The sequence below is a fragment of the Ochotona princeps genome, chromosome 14, assembly GCF_030435755.1.
Source record: "Ochotona princeps isolate mOchPri1 chromosome 14, mOchPri1.hap1, whole genome shotgun sequence".
Classification (NCBI taxonomy): Eukaryota; Metazoa; Chordata; class Mammalia; order Lagomorpha; family Ochotonidae; genus Ochotona; species Ochotona princeps.
The window spans coordinates 10,038,015-10,061,305 of NC_080845.1; the positions used below are offsets into that span (position 1 = coordinate 10,038,015).

Consider the following 23,291-nt stretch of genomic DNA (forward strand, 5'->3'; position numbering starts at 1 on the left):
ATTTCTTCAATAACACATTAGTCATTCACTATCATCTTATTTAACTTCATGGCATTGTAAATTTCTATTTTGCTTCCTGTCATTGATTGTGCTTTGTGGCTTTTCATTTAACGGGATGTATAGTAATTGTGTAATGGAGATTATCATATCCAGATGTGAGGATACAATGCAGTATGCATCTCTACTTCCAGATCAAAGATGGACTCCCAATGAAACTGTTAACTATATATTGACAACAGGATGCTGGACTCTCTGGCATTGTCCATGCCCGCAATGATGCATATATGACTGTTTATGAAGAATTATACTATAGTAAACATACAGGAGAATTCAGTGGGGGGACTGGGGAAAGGGATTTGGGGAAGGGGTAAGGGAAATCCCAGGTCCTATGGAACTTATCATAAAATGAGAATAATAATTTTTTAAAAAGAAATAAAAGAAAAAACTGAAAAAAAAAAAATGTTCCCACGGGCCCAGGGTGATAGTCTACGGGCTAAATCCTCACCTTATATGCACCAAGATCCCATCTGGGCGCCAGTGAGTGACCCGGCTGCTCCACTTTCTATCTAGCTCACTGCTTGTGGCTTGGGGAAGCAATAGAGGATGACTCAATGTCTTGGGATGCTGTACCTGCATGGGAGACCCAGGGGATGCTCCTGGCTCCTCGCTTGGGATCTGCTCAGTTCTGGCCATTGTAGCCACTTAGGGAGTGAACCAGTAGACGTAAGATTTCTCACTCTTTCTCTCCTTCTCTCTGTGAATCTAACTTTCCAATAATAAATAAATAAATCTAAAATAAAAAAGGAGGTTCCGGTGACATATATTTTACATTCTGTGCATTTTTGCCACAATAAAATAACTGTCAGGGGGAAAGGCTGGTGTCATTCTCCTCCTCCCAAGAGGTGAGCTGCCCAGAGTTAGCCTGGCCAAGTGGACTCAGGTGACCATGAACCTGCCCGTCTCGGTAGACTCTTCAGGCCGTGGGACTCAACAATGCTGAAAGAACTGGCCAAAGGCCAACAGTGCTGGTGCATCCAGCCAAGGCCCCATCCTCCCTGTTAGAGGATCAGGTTCACCTTCCACCAGGATCCAGCTGAGCAGGTGGAAGCTACCAGAACAGTTGTCACCCTGATGGGAGCAATGATGTCCCCACCCGATGACGGGCCACATCCCTCCTACTGCAGGTACCCCACGAAGCCCTTCTCTGTCCTCAAGACTCCCCCAGCTTACTGCAGCCAAGATCTCCCATTACTGGATGCTGGCAGGAAGTACCAGCCTCTGGCCTGAAAGTCAACTGGCACCCTACAGGCAGAAGTCTTCTGAGGAGGACTCAGGGAGCAACAGCAAGGACCAGACACAGAAGACAGGAGCTGAGAGTATGTGCAGAGTCCCCAGGAACCTGAGATACCAAAGAGGACCCACAAGACGAAGGGTGAATGACCTTCAGACCAAAGGAATACAAAGCAACGTCCAGGCACGGATCTGGACAGAGCCTGAACTTGTACCACCAGTGAACTTGGATAAGAGGCTCCTCTGCAGCAGTCAGCTCCCCTCTCTGTAAAATGAGGTGGCAACTCCTATCACGTCTTTGGTTGGAGGAGCAAAGGTTGGCACACAGCAGGTACAACTGTAACATCCAAAGATGAAACCTTCAGTCTGTGCCCAGCTTCTTTGCACAAAGAGCACACCAGGCCCAGCACCCTCAACCCTGACCTTGACCTCTGGGTCTTTGCATCCAAAGTAGGGTAGAGCTGGACAGTTCCAGCCACCCCCGGAGACCTGGGGTAGTGGTTAGTGCCGGAGATGGGAAGCCTTTCAGGAGAGGGCCCTGAGCCCACACCTGAAGGGTCAGCCTTGCCACTTATCACAACCCTACTCCTCTCCAAACCAACCCTTATGTCCCATCCAGAAAAGAGAGAGCTCGGTATGCCAGACTTGCCACCGGGAGGCTGGGTGATGTTAGGTACAAAACTCAACCTTTGTAAGCTTCAGTATCTGCAGGTGTAGACGGGTCAGATACCCTCATAGGCTTGCCAGAACAGAAAAACTCCAGTGGGCAGCTGTAGGTCAGCGGATACTAAGCAGCCTACAGAAATCTTAGAGATGGAGTCCAGACAATAAGGACGCTTTGCATTTGGAACACTGCTAATATATGTTAGCTGCTCTGGCCATGCAAACAAACCATCTAACAAAACAAAAACAAAAAAGGATTGGGGCTGGCACTGTGGCATAGTAGTCTAAACCTTCACTTGTGGTGTTAGCATTCCATATGGGCAGCGGTTCAAATCTCAGCTGCTCCACTTCTGATCCAGCTCGCAGCTTATGGCCTGGGAAGGCAGCAGAAGATGGTCTGAGAGTTTGGGTCCCTGGAACTCATATGGGGGTCAACTGGAAGCTCCTGGCTCCCAGCTTTGGATCAGCCCAGCTCTGGCCAATGTGGCCACTGTGCGTGAACCAGCAGATGGAAGATCTGTCTCTCTCAATCTCTCTCTCTCTGTAACTCTGTCTTTCAAATAAAAAATAAATAACTCTTTTAAAGAGTGGGTAGCCAGGTGAGACAATGGATTATGTCAATTGGCTTCACCATAATAACCTGTTTGTTATCTATATGTATCTCACACCAGCATATTGCATTCCTTAAATATGAATAATAAAATTTATTTCTTTTTAAAGATTTTTTTTATTTCCACTACAAAGTCGGATATACAGAGAGGAGGAGAGACAGAGAGGAAGATCTTCCGTCCAATGATTCACTCCCCAAGTGACCACAATGGCTGGAACTGAGCCAATCCAAAGTCGGGAGCCCAGAGCCTCTTCCGGGTTTCCCACACAGGTGCAGGGCCCCAAAGCTTTGGGTTGTCCTCGACTGCTTTCCCAGGCCACAGCAGGGAGCTGGATGGGAAGTATGGCTGCCAGGATTAAAACCGGAGCCCAATTGGGATCCCGGCATGTTCAAGGCGAGGACTTTAGCCGCTAGGCCACGCTGCCGGACCCAAAATTTATTTTTTAAAAAAAGAAAAATTTCAAACACTATAGTATGTTCAGAATATCTCTAATTTATGTTGAATTTTTAACTATAATAGAATTATCAGAGACTCAGGTATTTTTACTGCTACTAGTCACTTCAATTCTGATAGGCTTTTCAAACTACTATTTGAAAGGTAGAGACATACACTCACAGAGAGAGGGAAAGAGAGAATTGATTTTCCATTTGCTAGTTCACTCCCCAAATCCCTACAACAACCAGGGCTGGAGTAAGGTCAACTCCAGGAGCTCAGAACTCCATGCGGACGTCAGGAACGTGACTACCTGAGCCCTTCCCACCTGCCTCCCAGGAAGCTGAGTTCAGTGGCAGAGCTGGCACTGCAGCCCCGGCACTCCAGTGTGGGGTGTGGGCATCCTCTGCAGCCCCTTACACACCACGCCACCGTGTACTCCTCAAACAGGCACCCTCAGAAAGCACTCTCAGCCCTTTAGCCTAAACAGAGGCACGGTGCTGGAATGCTCTTTCTTCCTCAGCGTAATCCCAAACAACAGGGAGCACACACAGTGTCCTGCCTTCCTTCCCATGCAGGCAGCTGCCCAGTCACTAGCCTCTTCCTGCAGGTGCCTGTTTCTCTGGGGCTTTTGAACCCCCGAGACACCCTTGGTGGCAGGACCCCACCAAGACTGCCCCATCATGATGGCTCAGAGGCTCAAAGGCTCAAATCCACTCCATCCACACTTTACACCCACCTCCATGCCAGCCCACCAACCAGCCCCCATCTTTTCCTTGTAGTCCCTGCACCTGTTTCATCACTACCGTAAGTTCTCCCAGCCCCTTTTCCCCTATGGCTCCCAGTGCCAGGACTCCCGTGCTTGGTCCCCTCTGATCTGGTGCCCACACACCCTGGTACCCTGACGGCCCACAACTCCCACAACTTCTACACCATCCAACCTTGCTTCTACTGACAGCGTTCTGCCTCCGGAAGAGCTGACACCTGGTCCGCAGCCAGCAGGCCAGCCAGCCCTTTGCCTTTCCGAAACTCCATTTCTTCATCATCAGGCTCTCCAGGCTCTTGTGGAAATGAGTTCCAACAAGGGGGTGAGCTCCAGGTGCCCACAGGAATGTGTGCCAACAGCCCATGCCCGCCTTCCCCTGTACTAGTAACCAACACCCCTCATCCCCTCTGCTGCACCAGCCACTCCCGCTGGCTGGCAGCTGTCAGCTTTTGTGCCTCTGTAGCAGGTCAGGCTCTCACAGGTCCCGCTCCTAAGCACAGGCCGCTCCCCAGCACGTGAGGATGGCTTAGAGGAAAATTACCCAGCTTGGCCCCTGCCGGCACTGGCTGTCTGCCTCTGAGAGGCCTTAGTCTTGGCTTCACACCCTAATCCCTGTCCAACTTAATAAGAGGGGGGTGGGGAATACTCCAGGTGGCGCCATCACTCCTCTGGGGACACTCCCACTCTTTGGCATTCTGGAGAAACAGGGAGGTGGGGAAGAATCTGAGGGGACTGGCTGCACGGCAGCCGCTTGCTGGAGTCTCCGGCACTGACTTGGGGAGAGTGGGGCCCAGCAGCCAAAACTTTTATCCCACAGTGAGGCCCATGCTGGGGTCCTCTAGACCCCAGGCCTGCACCATACACTGGGCCCTCCGTGTCTCCGTGAAGCTGCAGTCCATGTCACTACTACCCTGGATCATGCTCCATGCACCAGGCCAGGCCTTGGTGACAGACTCCGGACTGTGCACCATCCTTCCAAACCATGTCCATCAAAGCAGGCTTTATCCCTGGAAAGTATGGGTCACGGGGCAGAAGACTAAATTAAAGGTGTGTTTGCCAAACAACTTGGAAATCCAAGTACATCTTTTCAGAATATGCATTTGACATGACCTTCCTGAAGCTGTGCACAGAAGGGTGAGGACCTCAGGGCCTGGGGCCGACTCCCAGGCCTCCAGGCTTTCACCCAAGTGACCATGACCTTGTCGCAGCTCCTTTCTTTCCCTCTGCCTCAGCTTCTTCACCCATAAAATGGGAATGAGCTACTGGGGATGCTCAGAGTGGACAATGCCCGGTGCCTGGCACAGCTTTCAAACGTCTGCTGGAACGACCATAAGTCCTGGCTTTCTTGCTCCTGGGCCCTCTGCACATTCGTGAAACTCAGCAGTCACCGGCCAGGAAGCTCCAGGGAGCTCTCTGCACAGAGGGTGAAAGCTGTGATCTTGCATGCGGGCATGGAGCCAAGCTGGGTGGGGCTGAGGGCTGAAGCCAGGCCTGGGCATTCAGAGACAGAAAGCAACAGGGCTCAGCTGCAAGGCAGCTTGGACAGTGATGGCAAGCAGGCACCAGAAAGCTTCAGGGAGTGACACTAACATTCTCCACTGCGGCATTTACCAAAGAGCACTGGATCCATTACAACGTGTGGACGGTGTATGCAAATCATGTGCAAACGTGCCTATAGTTACAAGCTTCTCCTGTGCAGGGCCCTGGCAGGTGGCACCAGCTCTCCCTTGCTCAAGCAAGTGCTGCGACCTCCAGTTGGGAGTAGCCTTGGGCCAGGGAACACCAGAGGGTGGTTCCCAGGTGCCTGGTAGCCCAGGTGTGCAGCAGCCTGGCCCCAGGGGAGCACAGGTGAGCTGTAGATTCCCAGGCCCCACCCCAGAACCTGGAAGTCTGGGGTGGGGCCTGCTAAGCTGAGACTGCAGCTCAGCCACCCCTGGGAGTCACCAACCTCCTTTAACATGGCTGGAGGGTAGGACCCTTCGATGCTGAGCCAGCAGTGCAAGACTAGGGCCAAAACTGGGGGTCCCTTTCCCTTTTCTGCCTCCCCCCTTTCCCTCCTACCTCCCACGCTCTCTGCCTCCCATGACTCAGGGCTATGAGTCATCCAGCAGCTCTGCACAGGAACCTTCTTAGGAAAAACAATCCCCAAACAAAGCTTCCCCTGATGGGGCACCAGAGGAGGCCCCAGAGGCCCAGGGTGGGAGGGCCTGGGAACACAGGGTGGAGAGCCAGAGGCCCTGACTCTCCTCTTGGCCACTGCCTGCAGTGGGGCTCTGAACATGAACAACTTGCTTGTTCTGAGCTCCTGCTGTGCGCGGAAACTGAGGCTTAGAAAGGCTCACCCTAGTAGGAAGTGCAGAGCAGGGGCTGCATCCAGCACTGCCTGTCTCTGGGAGTCTGGCTGTCATGTCCACATACCTGCTGCAGGTGGCGATGTGTTGGTAGATCTCGTTAGACATGTCCCGGGTCAGGGGACCTTCCCTTGCAAGGCTTTTCCATTCTTCCTCTCAGCATGAGGCCATCTGGGGGCGGGGAGGGGACTCCCTGGCTCTGGGAAGGGGGCAGCACAAGGGGAATGGCTCAAATGGCTGTGGGCAGGGTAAGGCAGACAAGGGGCACCATGGCCAAACGGGGAGCCAGAGAGGGGGTGACCAGGCAGAGCCTTGAGCAGTAAACAGAGATTTGTCTTTGGGAACAGCAAGCCAGGCCCAGGGGAGGCAGGGTGGGGGAGGGGGAAGAGGGGCAGGGGCAGGGACAGAGTGAGGAGGAGGGGGTGGTGCTGGAAACAGAAGAAACAAGCAAAAGTTCAGAGGAGAGACTCTCCCTCTCACAGGTGGGTGGGCCGGTGTGGGTGGACTGCGACAGTGGCCCTGGTGGGGTGGGAGAAGCCCAGGGCTGTGGCAAGAGCAGAGCTGGCTTCCTCCCTGCAGGGGCCTGGCTGGTGGCTGCTATGGCAGGGGACACAGCACTTCCCCTGGGTTCTATCCCCATTCCCTCGCTACTCACCCCGTCAGAACTGCCCCAGGGGGCTTCATCTTCTGCCATCCTGGGGCCAGGCAGGGAAGGCAGGCCACAGGCCTCTCGCTAATCACATCAGCCTATAAATAGGACCATAGGCCCCGGTCTGAAACAGCTGTGCCAGGCCCAACTCCACAGGCCTGGGGCTCCTCCCAACATAGCGGCAAGGCAAAGATCCTCCAGAAAGCCAGGATACAGGAATCCCTCACTTCTCAGACAGTGGCAGAGGCTGTGGGGGGCAGGAGTCCCGCATATCCGTGGTCAGTTACTGAGGGCAGTTAGCTCCCCCAGATAAAAGCCAGGAAGGTTGGACACGATATTCTCAAGGTCCTTCTAGCCAGGGCAACTCTGGGTTGCCCAGGCAAGCCCCTGTCCCCTGCAAATTCTCCCTCTTTACCCAGCTGATCAGGGACTTTTGTTCAATTATCTGCATCTTAGTATTTTTAAATTGCAACACGCACTTGAGCCGGGGGAAATGAACAGGCCTGTCTCCCAGAGTTCTGGTCTTCAGCCTGGCCACTCCCCAGCTGTTGTAGGTGTTTGGGGAGTAAACCAACAGATGGAAACTCTCTGTTTGTCCCTCTCTCTGCCTCTATCCAAGTAAAATGAAACCAAGAAAAACTGCAGAAAACAAAGCCAAGTACAAATCCAGGACAGGGAGGCAGGAAATAAACCAGACAGAGCAAAGAAGGGCGGGGGATTGGGGGAGTGGATGTCCAGCGCACGGGGTACACAGAGACATGTGACATGCCTGGATTTGATTCACCGGGACCTCTGTGGTTCAATCCAAGTTCATGGCTACAGGAACAGGTTATGTGGTGGGTCAATGGGTGCTCAGCCAGGTGCAGAATTGGGCCAAGCAGATGCCGGAGTCTCTGGGTCAGAAGCATCAATTAAGCCTCACCGTGTGGGTTCACAGGGGCAACCACCTTGCCACGTGGTCAGGTGCAGAAGCATCGGCACCCAGGATTGGCCCATGGGTCTTTCCACGAGGCCAGCTGAGCCCCCTGCAGCAGCTGATATGGAACAGCAAGTGCCCATTCTCTAGGCCCAGCAAGCTTTCGAAGATTCCCCAGCTTGGGGAGAGGAGACACCACCAACGACCTTGGCACCCAAGCTTTGGGAAAGGACATCAGCTTTGAGCACGTTTGGCTTGACCACGCCCCCAAAGGCAGCCAGGCCTCTGGGCATGAGGCCACCTTGTGTGCGCCCCCCTCTTCTTCTGGCAATGCAAAGTGACGTCACCGTCAGCCGAGGAGGTGTCTTGCTGGGTTTTGGGACAGCTGCTCTCAGGAATGTGCTTCTGCTCCAGGGAGCTGGGGCTCCCCACCCCGGGCCTCAGAAGCCTGCTGCTTCTCAGCTCACTAAGCCCGTCTACAACTATGGTATCACTGGGTCCTCTGAGGAGGCGAACGCACCCACCTTACAGGGGGAGAAACTGAGGCCTGAGCTGGTGTGTGAACAGGATCTTCCAGCCCAACACTCTGCACTCCACCCCACTGCCCCCGGCCTCCCGAAGCAGATCACCTGCAAATGTGACAGTCAGGGGAGGAGCCCTGCCCTGCCAGCTGTCCCCAGCGGCTGTGTGACTCATCTTCTTCCCCGTGACTCACACTTCTCAGGCGCTCCTCCTGCAGTCAACAGGAAGACAGGGGACTTGGTGGCGGCCACACCTCAGCTCTTCTCACCTCTCTACAGTCTCCAGGGAGAAACCCTGCACCTGCTTCTCATGGGCGTGGGAGGGCCAGCAACTGCCCAAAGTCACACGGTGGCAAGCTGCATGGCCAAAGGGAGAGACAGGTGCCCAGGTGCCTCGCCTGTTCCCTACTGGCTTGCCTGTGCCTGGGGCCCCTTTCTCGAGTGAAAAGCCTAAGGGCTGATAGAAACACATCCTGAGCCTGACTCGCCTGGAATCCACTGTGGCTCCTGGGAGGGGGCTGCCTCCAGACTCTCCAGGGCAACCAAGGCTGGGCTGGGCAGGGCATTGTGCACCTGCCTTGCCTCGATCTACCTGGCTCTCAGGGAGCTTTGCTGCAAGGACAGCTGCTCCCTGGGGAGGTGATGTGACCAAGGCATGGGACAAAGGAAATGAGCAACACTGCCTGTAAACAGCACTAAGTAAGATGGAATGTTTAAGGTTACCTGACTAAATCCCTCGAGCCATGGTGCAATTCTCTTGCCTACCACCAGGGGTCACACAATCCCCCACTTGCACACTCCAGTCACGGGGCTCTCACCTCCTACCAGGGCTGGGTAACAGTAGACATGCCCTTGGGACAGGTTCCCCACTGCCCCAGGGTGTGGTACCTGCAGACACTGGCTCTGCCCGCAGAGGGGCACTCAAAACAGGTCTGTTCATCTGTTTCCAGTGGGTTGAGACCTGAAGACAGTGATCCATCACTTCTGCAGCTGTGAACTTCTTCAGCTCTCCCTGACACTGAGGTGTCAGCTTCCCATAAGTCTTTCCCTGGTGTGCTGCAGGTAAACTCTGACCCTACTAACAGCCCAAGACCCAGAATTAGACCTTCAGACAAGCTCTACCCAGGCAAAGCAATCACTTCCACCGATCTAGACACCAGGCCTCTATTCATCCCAGTGGCATCCAAGGCAGCCCCACTGTCCGGCTGTATTCTGCTCACAGGCAACCTCAGGACTGGCTCGGGAGTCTGGAGTGGTACGAACCAGCCCCTCACTTCACTGCGTCACTGAACAAATCAAGTCACCTCCCCCAGTCTCTGCTTCCTTCTCAGTTCCAGGGGGATAATATTAGAACACCCTCAGGCAGACATTGTAAGGATTAAATGAAGGGGGCTGGCACGCTGGCACGGTGGCTTTGGCCATCATCGGCGGCACGAGCATCCCATAGGAGTGGCACTTCAAGTCCCACTTCTGATCCTGTTCCCTAGGAAAGTAGCAAAAGATGGCCCAAGTGCTTGTGTCCCTGCCATCCACGTGGAAGACACAGCCTGGCCCAGCTCTGGTCATTGCAGCCATTTGGAGAGTGAAACAACGGATGGAAAATGTTTCTTTTTGTGTCATTCTGTCTTTCAAGTAAATAAAAACATCTTTTTTTTAAAAAAAAAAAAAGTATTTATTTATTTGAAAGTCAGAGTTAGAAAGAGAGAGACAGAGCTTCCATTTGCTAGTTCATTTGCCAGATGGCTACAACAGCCAGAGTTGGGCGAGGCCAAAGTCAGAAGCCAGGAGTGTCTTCTAGATCTCCCATGTGGAAAGCAGGGCTCAAATACTTGGACCTCTTCTGCTGCCTTTCCCAGACCATTAGCAGGGAGTTGGATCGGAAGCAGAACAGACAGGACATGAATGGGGATACGGCCTTGCAGGTGGCAGTTTTACACACTTATATCACTATGGCCTCCAAGAAATAAATCTTTTTTAAAAAATAGCAAGGGTTTTGTACATGTTTACACTACTTATTAACCATTAAAGGCCTAAGACTTTTTCCTGTAAGTTGTTTTCTTCTAATCCTGGACCCATGCCATTTCACTGGGGGCCCAAGACGGCGACAGGCCACCTTCCCAGTTTTGTGTCCCAGCATTGCTCCTTTAGACTAAGTACAACTGCACCAGCGGGATCGCCTGAGGGGTCTCTTCCTAGGCGCTCTGAGCTGCCCGCTGGCAAGGGTTCTGACCTCTTCATCTCTGATGCTTCACCCAGCACAGGGCCTGGCAAGCAGTGGGACCAGCGGGCATATGCCAGATGAGTGAAGGAGGATCATCTTACTGCTGAACTCTCCCACCCCTGTCTTTTAGGGACCTGGACCTGTATCTTTCCCCACCCCTGGTGACCAAGGCTTCCACATGTACGGCATCTACACAGCTCAGCAAGTTGGCTCTTGTCCATACCGGGGCACATCTCTGCCCACACCAGCTATCCCAGCCCTGAGGGAGAATCCAGGATCCCCCAACACAAGGGGGCACAGCAAGCTCTGGGCACACAGGCAGAAAGGAGACCCATTCCTGAGTCAAAAGCAAATGGTCCAGAGGTTCCCGGGTGACCCGAACTGTGACACGGGCAGATCCGTAGTCATAGCACCCGAAAATGGAGAGGTCAGAGAGTGAGCATCCCTCTGGGGGCCCGGAGCCAGAAAGATCTGTGTCTAACTTTCTAAATGCTTCGGAAGTGTCCAGGTTCCCCTGGACCTGGCATAGCAGAGCGGGGTCTGCAATGCCTGGAAGTGATCCCTTGCCCTCCACACAGCCCAGGCCGCCTCAGGCTCACCCAAGCGAGGGATAGTCTTTGAAAATGGGTGCAACGGCTCTCCCCTTTTGCAACCATCAGCAACAGCATCCATCCATCCACACAGTGGTCCAGGGCATCACTCTCCTCACCACCTGCCATTCTACCTTTAGCCACTGTCAGTCCCACATCCCACGGATCACCAGGTCCTGCCACGTCAACTCCTGACCACTCCCACAGACATCTGTCCCCTACCTTGACTACATTAGCCACCACCTGTCACCAGGGTCTTTGCAGTGGCTTCCTCTTGCTCCCCTCTGGGAGGCAGGTTCTATAGAGCCACAGTCTGGACCACATCATTCCCATTCCAGATTCCACCATGGCTTCCGGGGGGGCGGGCAGATAAAGCCCAAGATCCTTAGCAAGCCATCCACATCCATACTTCATGATCTGTCTCAAGAGACAATGAAGAGCCTCAGTTCCCTACTCTTCCTGTCCCCCCAACACACAACTCCAGGCTCCATCCAGGTACACCTGCACGCTGACCCGTAGCCCCCTGTGTAAATTCCACACAGGGTCTCCCCTATGTATCCCCAGGCCCCTGCCCTTCCCTGTGACACAGTACTGCAATGCTCTACGTCCAGGTCAGCTTCCCAGCAGACTAAGTGCCCAAGAGCTTGGGCTGAGGCTGCTGCCACTCGAGAGTCAACCAAGGGGGTGGGGACGGTGTGGTGGAGTGCCTTGAGCTGCTGCCTGGGACAGCTTCCCATCAACTCCTTGCTAATGCGCAGAGAAAGCCACAGGATCATGTCTCAAGCACTTGAATTCCTATATGCATGTGGGAGACTCAGACGGAGTCCCTAACTATTGCCTTTGACCTGGCCCAGCCCTGAATGTTGTGGCCAAGTCAGGAGTGAATCAATGGAATGGAAGTTCTCTCCTGTGTCTCTCCTTCCCTTTCTATCTCTGCCTTCCAAATAAATCTTAAAAAACAGATTCATCAAAAAAGAAAGCATGAAGTAGTGACTCACATGCAGGCACGTGTGGAATGTGCACACACACGTGCGCACGCACAGAGCCCACTAACAAAACAGATGCTGCCATCTATGGGCAAGACAAGTGTTGCACTCTTTCCAAGACAAGGACGTTGCAGGCTCCCAAGTTTCTAAACTTGGCTGGGTTCAGTCAGCCCCAGCTAGCTTTGTGAGTCTGTCTGCCATATCTTAAAGCCACAACAGGCTCAAAAGGAAACCTGCAAACCGCTGCCTTCAGTCCCCTGCCCATGCACCCCAGATGCAGCTGGAACCGGCTTTCCTCAGGCTCTCTGGGTCCCAGCCTGGCTGTTCTTGCCCTGTGCTGAACTGCATCCTATGAGACAGGCTGGAGAAACGGTGCCTTCTAACAGGGCAGCGCACCTGCAGAAAGACCGGCCCTTGGAGAGAGAGAGAGAGAGAGAGAGAGAGAGAGAGAGAGAGAGAGAAAACGCGAGCAAGCTGCTGGGATTCCTGCAAAGCCCCTCTGCTCAGGAAGCATGAAAGGAGTTTCCTGCCCTGGGTGGATGAAGGCAGCCTGGAGCAGAGCCTTTTCTTTCCTCCCGAAAGGCCTTCTGGACCTGCGTGCAGCAACCCGTTAAGGCGTGGGTGGCCCGCCTACATTAATAACTTTCCATTTCTGACCCCTGCCAAGCATTCCACACTATGGGCACTCTCTGTCTCACCCTCACAATAATACCGCCAGGCTGATAGATGGCATTGTCCCCCATTGTTTAAAGTCAGAGTCCAAGTTCAGGGCAGAGCAGCACTGCTCCCAGGGTCACCCAGCTAAGACTCTCCATCAGCATTCCCAGCATCCCCTTGGCTTGGCATCACTGACATTCAGGCTATGAGACCAGGCCTCTTGTCAGCTATAAAAACAAACAAACAAACAAACAAAACACAAGGCTTAAGTCACTCAAGATCAGGGATCAACAAATGGTCTAAGGGGCCAGACCAGAAGTATTTCAGACTTGGCAGCACCTGCCTCACTGTTACACAGCCTTCCTTCTCTTCCTTTCTCTTTAAATACTACCCCTTTAAAAATTTAAAACCCACGTAGGCTCAGAGGCATATTAAAAACAGCCAGAGGCCTCTGCAGGGAGGTAGGCTGCAGCCTGCAGACACACAGAGAGTCATGTTTATCCTCTTAAGTGGAAAACCTTCTGCTGGAAATGGCCCTCAAGGCCAAGTGCTCCAGCCCCCGGCTGCATTTCTCCCAGCTCTGGATGGGTCCCTGCCTGTTGAGTCACTCTCTCCTGACGGAGGGCTCTGCTGCCAGGCAGCGAAGGACTTCAAGAGCTGTTCACATTTCAGAAAACTCACAGCCGGCGACAGCAGAGACAGCCCAAGCCATGATGGAGAACAGCAGAAGGAGGGAACCACACAGGCGGGAGAACTCAGTGCTGACACTGGCAGACTCCTGGGCTCGAGACCCAGCCCATCACTCAGGGTTCTCGAACCCTTCCAGGGGACTGCCTTCTGAAGTCCCTCACCTCCTAAATATCAATTCCTAACCGATTAGAGAGCCCTGTACCATCTACATCACTGGGAAGCTCATTTAAAAAGCAGAGATTACGGCCCAGTTTGGTAGCCTAGCAGCTAAAGTCCTTGTCTTGCATGTACTGGGATCCCATACGAGCGCCGGTTCTAATCTCAGTGGCCCTGCTTCCCATCCAGCTCCCTGCTTGTGGCCTGGGAAAGCTGAGGATGGCCCAAAGCCTCGGGACCCAGCACCTGGGGAAGAGAACCCAGAAGAGACTCTGGGTTCCTGGCTTAGGATCAACTCAGCTCCGGTCGTTGCAGCCACTTAGGGAGTGAATCACTGGACGGAAGCTCTTCCTCTCTGTCTCTCCTCCTCTCTGTATATCTAACTTTCCAATAAAAATAAATCTTAAAAAAAAAAAAAAAAAGAAAAGCAGAGACTTGGGTCCGGCATGGTAGCCTAGTGACTAAAGTCTTCGCCTTGCATGCCCAGGATGCCATAAAGGTACCAGTTTATATCCTGGCAGCTCCACTTCCCTTCCAGCTCCCTGCTTGTGGCCTGGGAAAGCAGTCAAGGACCGCCCAAAGCCTTGGGGCCCTGCACCTGCGTGGGAGACTTGGAGGAGGCTCCTGGCTCTTGGCTTTGGATTGGCTCAGCTCTGGCCGTTACAGCTGCTTGGGGAGTGAGCCAGTGGATGGAAGATTTTTCTCTCCTCTCCTTCACTCTGTAAAGATGACTTTCCAATTAAAACAAAACAAAAAAAAGCAGACTTGCACTGGCATTGTGGCTCGCTCGATTGAGCCATCACCTGTGAGGCCAGCATCTCGCATCAGGGCGTGGCTTCAAGTTCCAGCTGCCCTGCTTTGGCTCCAGCTCCCAAATGATGTAGCTAGGGAAGCAACAGAAGTTGTTCCAGATCCTTGGGCCCCTTACAACCCATGTGGGAAACCAGAGCGGAGTTCTAGGCTCCTAGTTGGGAATTGCCCCCAGCCCCAGTCACTGTGGCCATTTGGAGAATGGGCCAACAGATGGGAGATCTCTACCTCTCTATTTCTTTCTCCCCCTCTCTGTCACTCTGCCTTGCAAGTAAATAAATAAAACTCTCAAAAAAACCAACCAAACAACCAAACAACAACCAAAAAAAAACCAACGCAGAAGCCCAGGTCCCCTGGACCAGAATCCGCATCCTAACAGATCCCCCATGTGATTTGGGTGCACAGAGCTGGGGGCACTCTAGGTCCTCCTTTCTGTCCTATACAGTTAACACAACCTTTTCCCGAGGAGGGATTAGCCTAGAGGCATCCTTTGTGCAGTCACAGTCTTAAGGCCTTGCTCTCACACACTCAAGCCAGGGGCTTCATACCATGCCCCACTTCAGGAGTCACAGCTGGCAGACCAACATTTGCCCTGGGTGCAGAAACCAACCCTGGGGCACAGGGGAAGGCATCACTCCCCCTTCATGGAGTGAGGACACAGGTTAGGGAGGAAAACAACCTCCCCAAGGCCACATAGCCAACACCACGTGGGGTGTGGACACGGCCAGGCCGCTTCATCTTCCCAGGCCCAGGGTTTGGTTAGTGACTACAGGAGTGTTCCTTCCCCCTGAATGCTTCAGCAACTCCGCATGTGGAGGCATGGCCAAGGGAGGGATTGCTGTCCACTTCAGGAAAGTCACTTCCTTCTCCAAGATGAGAATCCCTGGCTGTGAGACACGAGGTGGGGCCAGGTGGTCCCAGGGGAGCCAGAGGAGGACATGGGGGATGACCTCAGATCAGGTGCCAAGGATCATCAGAGATGATCTGGGTTAGGAACACAAAGTGCTTGTGGAGGCAGAGGAGAGACTGGGCATGAGCACTGGCCAAGCACCCTTTGGAGGCCACTTCACTCTTCACTGTGGGCTGGTAGGGATGCTCGAGAGGCAGCCCATTTTACAAAGAAACTGGGGCTTTAAGGGAAGGTTCCCTCCCAAAAGAGCTTTTCCCGTCACCTGACAACAACACAGGGGTGTCCTGTATCAAGAAAACTCAATGCATTATCAAGCTGACATGCAAATGACATGGAAATAACCAGTCCCCTAAACAGTGTTCTCTCTTGTACAAACAGTCATTTCACAGGGATCTACCCTAGGCTTTGGCAGTTTCTTACACTGGAATTTGCACACAAATCATTTGGAGGTCTTAAGGAAATGCAGGGCCAGTTTAGTTTGAATTTCAAATCAACATTGGGATTGTTGATATACATACATCCCAAATATGACAGAGGACATACAAAGGCCAAACCCCAAGCCATCATCTATTTGAAAGGCAAACATAGCAACCCTAAGGGCAGAGGAGCTGTAAGCTCTCGGCTACAGCCACAGTGCATTTCCAACCCCATTCATAATGATGAAAGCAGAATTGTCAGCAAGCATGAATTTTAGGACCTTTTTAAAAGATCACTGAAGTGGAAAGGGGACAGGACCAGATTAGCACACAACAGAAGCCTGTCTGACCCTCCAGAATGGTACTGTTAACTGGTCTACCACTTCCTGATCTGAAGCTCAGAAAGCTCCATACAGGTGTCCAAGCACTTCAGGAGTGTGAACCTGGGAAGGCTCTGTCCTTCCCCACCCTCTTCCCAGGCCAGTGTTAAATCACAGGAGATGCGGCATCTGCACATATAAGGAAAGGGAAGCTAGGACAGGGGACAGGCACATGGTCTTAAGACAAAGCAGAAACCAAAGGAGAACCAAGGGAATTTCACCAGCCATTACACCTGCTCACAGGACAGGTGGACTGTCGATAACCAGTTTCAGGCACTGCTTTGAGAATGTCCCACCCCAGCTGACATATCACGGACAGAACCAAGGACTACCGTCATCTTTCTTGGCAGCAATTTGGCAAAAATGCAGCAGAAGCTGTGACAGGTATCCTTTTTAACCCAAAAACTCCATTTTGAGTTCCATTCCCATCCTCTGTTCTAGGGAAAGCACGAAGAAAGGATGAAAAGGAATACGCACTACAATGTCATGGCAGGATTGCTTAGAAGCAACATGCATGCTTAATGGGCTGGGCTCATTAGCCTAGTAACAGAATACGGCATACACACACCAAAGATAGCACAGAGAATGATGAAAAGTCACGTCATTATCACTGCCATCATTGAAAAAGTCAAACTTTTTTTGTACATCTAAAAGGCATCATTTCACTCCTTTCATTCTTGCTGTCATTGCAGTGAAAATGTTTAGCTAGAAGCATGCATCCCCTTACTAAAGCACCATATACTTTAAAACTCTTTTGATGTGAGCAGGCAGTTAGCTAAGCCATTGGATATCCACACTGATATCCATATATCAGAGTGCTTGGCCCCAAGCCTCAGCCTGAGAGTCCCTGATGATGACTCAAGTCCCTGAGGCTATGCCACCCACATGGGACCTGTTGAGCCCCGGCCAGGCCATCGCAGGCACTAGAGGAGTAAGCCAGTATCAGGTAGTTCTCGTTGTCTATATATTTGTCTCTCTCTCTACTAAAATTTAATTTTTAGCTCTTAAAACACACACACACAAACACACATTTGAGGGATTGGCATAATAGCATAGTAGGTTAATCCTCAGCCTATGGCACTGGTATCCCAAATGGGTGCTGGTTTATATCCCGGCTGCTGCACTTCCAATCAAGCTCCCTGTTTATCGCCTGGAAAAACAGCAAGGGATGGCTCAAATCCTTGAGAGATCTGGAGGAGGCTCCTGGCTGCAGATCAGCCTAGCTCCAGCCACTGTGGCCATCTGGGGAGTGAACCAGTGGGTAGAAGATCTCTTTTTGTCTCTCTCTCCTTCTCTGTAAATCCACCTTTTAAATAAAAATAAATCTTTATTTTAAAAAAAACTACTACATTTAGAAAGAATTCTTAAAAACATGAGAAAATATGTGTTACATTGTTGAGAAAAAACTAAAAGCTAGAATAGAATGTTATCCACACAATGGTTAAAACAAAACAAAACAAACCATCAGGAAGTTCTGGCTTAAAAGGAAAAGGGTGGAAAAGTACCCAAGGCTTAGCAGAATTATGTCTGGTTGGCAGAATTACAGACAGTTCTTGATTTTTTTTAAATATGCTTTTTACAATTTTCTATTACAAGTGTTTACTATCGTGGTGGGGAGCTCAGAGGGGAGAAGGAAAAAGTTCCTGTGCCACCCTCACGAGCAGCCACGCCCACGGACTAACTAGTATTTACTGAGTGTCCACCAAGAGGCCAGCCCAGCCACAGCTGCTGCAGAAACAGCCAAGAGCCACGCCCCACCTAGAGAGCTCAAGCGCCAAGGAATATACCCAGATGATGCTCCCTGTTGGGGTAGGAAAATGCCAAGACTACGCTGAAGCAGCTCCCAGCAGAGCAAGGGGGCCCATTCCCACTGGCACAGTCCATTTTCTGCAGTCCACTCTGAGGCTCAGCAACGTGAGCCCCTTCTGAATCCCTCCTGGGAAGAGCAGGTTTCAAGGGTACTTTACAGTCCAGGGAGAAAGCTGCTCTCTGCTTGCAATCCCTACATTGAAAGCAGGAGGCAGAACAAGTCGGATATCAGGGTGGAGGGGAGCCTGGGAAAGCACCTGATTGGTTAGGTGATCCCTGGTAGCTCTGGACAAGGGAGCTGACCTCTCCAGACCTCAGTTTGCTCATCTGTAAGATGGATCATACAGACAATCAAGGTAACCGTGAGACCCACACAAAAGAAAATGAATCGTTAGGGCCTGGCGCTGCGGCCTAGCGGCTAAAGTCCTCGCCTTGAATGTACCAGGAACCCATATGGGTGCCGGTTCTAATCCCGGCGGCCCCACTTCCTTTCCAGCTCCCTGCTTGTGACCTGGGAAAGCAGTCAAGGACAGCCCAAAGCCTTGGGGCCCTGCACCTGCGTGGGAGACCTGGAGGAAGTTCCTGGATCCTGGTTTGGATTGGCACAGCACTGGCCGTTGTGGTCACTTCGGGAGTGAATCATCAGACGGAAGATCTTTCTCTGTCTCTCCTCCTCTCTGTATATCTGACTTTCCAATAAAAATAAAATAAATCTTTAAAAAAAAAAATCATCTCCCATCCTCAAGGCTGAGCCTTGGTTTTCTCCTCTGTAACACAGGGTCAGTGCTGCCTGCCACATAGAGCTGCTGAAAGATGAAAGAGACGGGGAGGAACAGGTGCTGCAGCTCAGTGTGCTAGGCAAACCTCAGGATGCTGCGCTCCCGAGCAGCGCACCTGCCCCAGCACCTCCAGGTCTGCTCCAGGCTCCTTGGAACACCTGGGCAGGCCATGCAAGATGCTCCCTGCCGCCCAGGAGGAAGACGTAGATGAAGCTCCTGGCTTCTGGCTTTGGTCCGGCCCAGCTCTGGCTCTTGTGGTCTTTTGGGGAGTGAAGCAGAAGATGAACAATCACTCCTTCTCTGCTTTTCAAGTTGATGAATACAAATAAGCATTTTTTTTAAGTGAAAGTGAAAGACAAGCTCGCAGTATGTGTGCTGCACACAAGGACCCTTGTCACGGCTTGCCGAGCAGGCGACAGGGCACGTACTTGAGTCCTACTCCTCAACCTCCCTGTCTGTAGAATGGGGCAATCAGTGAGGTCTGAACAGACTAAATCCAAGAATACGAGCTCCATGTTAACACACGCGACTGCTGCAGGCTTGCTGTGGGTGGCAGGCAGCTTCTGGGCCATGGGCTGAGCGCGAAGGTTGCTGCCCCTCCTGTTGCTGCCCACCCCACAATGCAGAAGGGACACAGTGGCCCAGAGAAAGGCACGTATGCATGAGTTCAAGTCTCCCAGCATTTTGTGAGGGGCAGTCCAGGGCTCCAGCCAGGGGCCTTCATCAGCAGCAGCACCAGGCCCTGCCATACCCTCAAACTGCTGATGTGGTCCCAGGTGGGGCAGGGACTGCAGGTGAGGTACGATGGGGAGAGAATGCTCACAGGCCGCAGGAACCCAGCCTGCCTGTGGTCTCCAGCTTAGCAAACCACATCGGGCTAAAATATGACACACACTCAATTGAAAGGGAGGATAGATTTTTACTGAACACCATTCTGCTTCCCACCTTCCTCCCTTAAATGCATACCCCCAGGATGTGCAATTTTCCAGGGAATAACCAGAGGGCAAGAGGTTAGATTCCCACAGCATCACTTCCAAGGGTGCAAACAGAGGCGCTGGTTAGGCTCTCAACTCACCAGCTGACCTTGGCCACCAAGTCCTGTGTCCTGAAGCCGTGACTTCCTCTGCAGGAGCCAGGTCCCACAGCTAGCCCGGTCTGAGTTGAGGAACAGCCCCAGGAGATCCTCCAGGCCTCCCTGTGTCAGCACTGTGCTCCTACCCCCACCCCAAGCCATGCACATGGACCACTCCTCCACGCCCTCCCCCCCAACCCAGGCCTCCTGCTAGCCACAACAAAACTCCCTCACCACTCTGCAAGTCGGGACAGGAGAAATTCAAGGGGAATGTTAGGTGCTCATTAAGAGCTGGAGTTCCAGGTGGACAGTGAGATCAGCCCTGTGGAATCCAGACCCATCTCCTAACAGCCATGCCCACCTCCCCCCACCCCCCGGCAAGGCAGGCAGCCTCCCTGAGCTAAGCCTCTGTTTTCTCACCTGTGCAAGGGGAGAAAGGCAGGATTGTGGAAGATGCCACAGAATCACCAAGAGGGGTCGAGGGGTCTCCACTAGGTCAGTGCACCTAACTCCTCACACCTGTGGCCTCTGATAAGCAAACAGCCCAGTGGTTCCAGCCCGCGCCCCCTGCAGACTCCAGGACCCTTACATGAAGTCTCATATACACACACATCCTCCAGGCTACTTTAAGTCGCCACCAGATGAACTGAAACACCCCGTCCGACACAAACGGTGTGCAGATAGCTGTCGGATGCACACTTCCTAGGCAGAAAAGTGAAAAGGCCGCCCATGTTCAGCACCGAGGCTGTGTTTAAAAATATGTATATTTTTGATCCACAGTAGACAGAGCCCATAGATTGCAGAACCTGCGGAGATGGAGTGCCGATTGAATATATACAGTTTTCTAGAAGAAAATCAAGGACCAGTGGCAATTGCCACGTTAGAACGCAACTCCCCCCATGTGTAGGCAAAGGTGCCCCTACTGCCTCTGGGTGGCCAGCGAGCGTCACGCCCTGGCTGTGGTTCTGCCTGGTAGCTGCCTCTGGGGAAAACATTTCAGCCAGATTGGGGGGTTGAAGGGGGGCATCTCTGTACTCCTCTCATATTTTTGTAACCAATACAGAAAAGGGGAAAGTAACACCACTGAAAAACTCAAAGCAATCTAGCAACTTTACCCAGCAGCTGTAAGCGACTGGGATGGACAGCGGCTTCCAGCCAAGCCCTTCAGTGGGGCTGCCAGACCTGCCCCTGGAGCCCTGCAGCCTCTACCATGGTTTCGACCTTCATTCACTTTCACGGCCTGAGCCACAGCCTCCTCTGTGGGGCTCTGCTTCCAGGTCCACCCCTGCCCATCTAGCCCCAACATCGGCCAACAGGTTAATGAGTTTTCCTTCCATCAACAACTTTTCTCAGCTTCCCCTGGCCGTTTGTTATCTAGTTCCAAGTTCCTTTCCAGCCTCAGCTCCTGCCCCTCCACTCTCCATTCCAACCCCACTGGTCACTCAGAAACACTCAGGGCCTTTGCACCTGCTGTTCCCAACTCGTGCAGTGACTTTTCTCCCAATTCCTTTTCCTCCTGGTGAGCAGTTCCTCATTCCCAGGGCTCACAGCACCAGTCACCCCTCCTTCCAGGCTGTAGTTGTTCAGTTTGGCCTGGCTGTGACAATCACTGTGAACAGCAGTATCTTGAGGAAAGAGAGCCCTGTCTTCCCCTAGGGCCCTCGAGTGCCTTGCAGGGCAACATGGTGCCAAGCGGTGCTAAATGAAGGAAGGAAGAAGAGAAGGAAATGCCACAAGAGGTAGTCCTGCAGCTCCTGCCTTCCTAGGGTCACGTTAGTCCATCCTGAAAAGACTACGGAAAATTCTAGAAAGTTTCCTTCCTTGATTCCCAGAAAAAAAAAAAAAAACTTTCTTGGCTGCTGCGGAACTCACCCATGTGCCAACCAAAGCTCCTCCAGCTGTTTACAATTTCCCTGGCATTTATAAATAGCTAGACCCCAGAAAGGAAAAGGCAGCTTAAAGGCGCTGGGTGCCCAGGGCCTCCTCCCACCTACCGTTACAACTCCCAGAAACACCAACCAGCCCTCATCAGCAAGTGTCTGTGTCTGGGGCCTAGGCGGGGCTTGGCGTTGCAGCAAAGGCACCCTGCACCCCCAGAAAACCCTCAAAGCCCCACTGAGGAAGCCTCACACAGTGCAGAGCGGTGGAGGGGCTGGGCTGTGCAGGGGGAAGTGGCTGGACTCCTGCAAGCTGTGATCACCACCGCACGCACAGCAGCCCCAGGTCCTGGAAGAACAAGACATCCTCCCAAGCACCCTGGGGCCGAACAGCCACCAGGAGCGCTTCTATAAAGGCCTTCACAAGGCCCTCAGTGGACGTCCAGGACAGCCAATGTGTTCCTGGCCATTTTTAGGAAAGGGGACGGAGGAGGCGTCTGGCTAGAGGAGGGACATCTAGGGCTTCCCACCTGCCCCCAGGGCCAGCCTTCACTGGACCAGGGCTGTCCTCCTCACGCCCCCAACAGCAACCTGCCCCCGGGGAAGATGTTGTGCTCAGGTTGGGGGGTGTGATAGGAGAGTGGGCAGAGCAGCGGGAAGAGCCCGGAGCCCACTGCAATCTCCGTCTTCAACTAGCAAAGAAGTTTCCGTGTGAGTCAGAGAAGGGAGCAAGCCCGGGGCCAGGAAGAGGCGGCCCCTCCAGGTAGCAGAGCCTTACAGCCCAGTCCCAGGAAGAACTTTGTTAATAGTGCCGGGCCCACAAAGAGGAAGCGGTGGCCGGTTCCCCATCCCTGGAGAGTGCAGGAGACACACCTAAGAGGGAAGTCCTGCGCCGCCAGCGGCCACCTGCCTGTTGGGGGACAGACCCCCCAGCGTGCGTGCTCACCTGCGCCCCCGTTCCAGCACCCGCAGGAGCAAGGTCGAGGTAGGATCAGGGTCCTCGGTCAGCACCGAGGGGAGGCCCGGCTCCCTCTCCCCCTGCCGCAGCCCCCCGGACCCACCCTCCTCGGTCCCCGGGGAGCCCCATCCCCAGCGGTGGGCCCTGCAGCCGGACAGCCAGCGAAGGACTCAGGTCAGCTCGGGGGGGCCCCTCCCAGGTGTCCCTTCCCTACCTGCGGCTGCGGCGGCCGGCGAGACGGAGGCTGCTGGGTCCAGCTGTGCTCAGCTGGTTCCGGGCGGCAGGGCCGGGGCACGGTGGCCGGGGCGGACCGGGCGCGGGCAGGAGCCGCCCTTGGGGCGGGGTCGAGGGAGGAGCGCCCGGCGGCCGGTCCAGGGGTAGCCGCGGGGATGGTGACTCTGGCTCCAGGGTAAGGCCGGCCCCGTGCGCTGCGTGTCGCCCTGCAACCCCCAGTGCCACACCCCGCAGCCGGGCACCCAGCGCCGAGGCCCGGGGCACGGAGGAGACAGGAGGGAGCCTCGGGTGGGCGGAGTCCTGGGCTGGATCAGGGCCTGCGGAGGACTTGAGGATACAAATCATTCGGGGAGTAAAATGAACTCCCCACGAAGGCGGAACGGAAGAAGGAAGACCGCCAACTCCATTCAGACTGGAGCAAGAAAAAAGGTTAAGGTTGTGCTTCAGTGAGAGCAACAGGCCAGGGCCTGGGCTTAGACCCCCTGCCGTTTCTCTGGTCTGTAACTTGGGGTTAGTGACTTAAGACTTAGTATCCTCATTTGTAAAA

General features: G+C 53.4%; 1 protein-coding gene across 1 annotated transcript in view; it reads right to left on the bottom strand.

The window, feature by feature from the left end:
• The window catches only part of GSN (gelsolin), a 52,833-nt gene extending 29,984 nt beyond the window's left edge, over positions 1-22,849 (bottom strand). The window contains exon 1 of the mRNA XM_058672109.1: positions 22,725-22,849. The gene's annotated coding sequence lies outside the window, so the exon portion shown is untranslated. The remainder of the gene's footprint in view (positions 1-22,724) is intronic.
• Between the last annotated feature and the right edge of the window lie 442 nt (positions 22,850-23,291).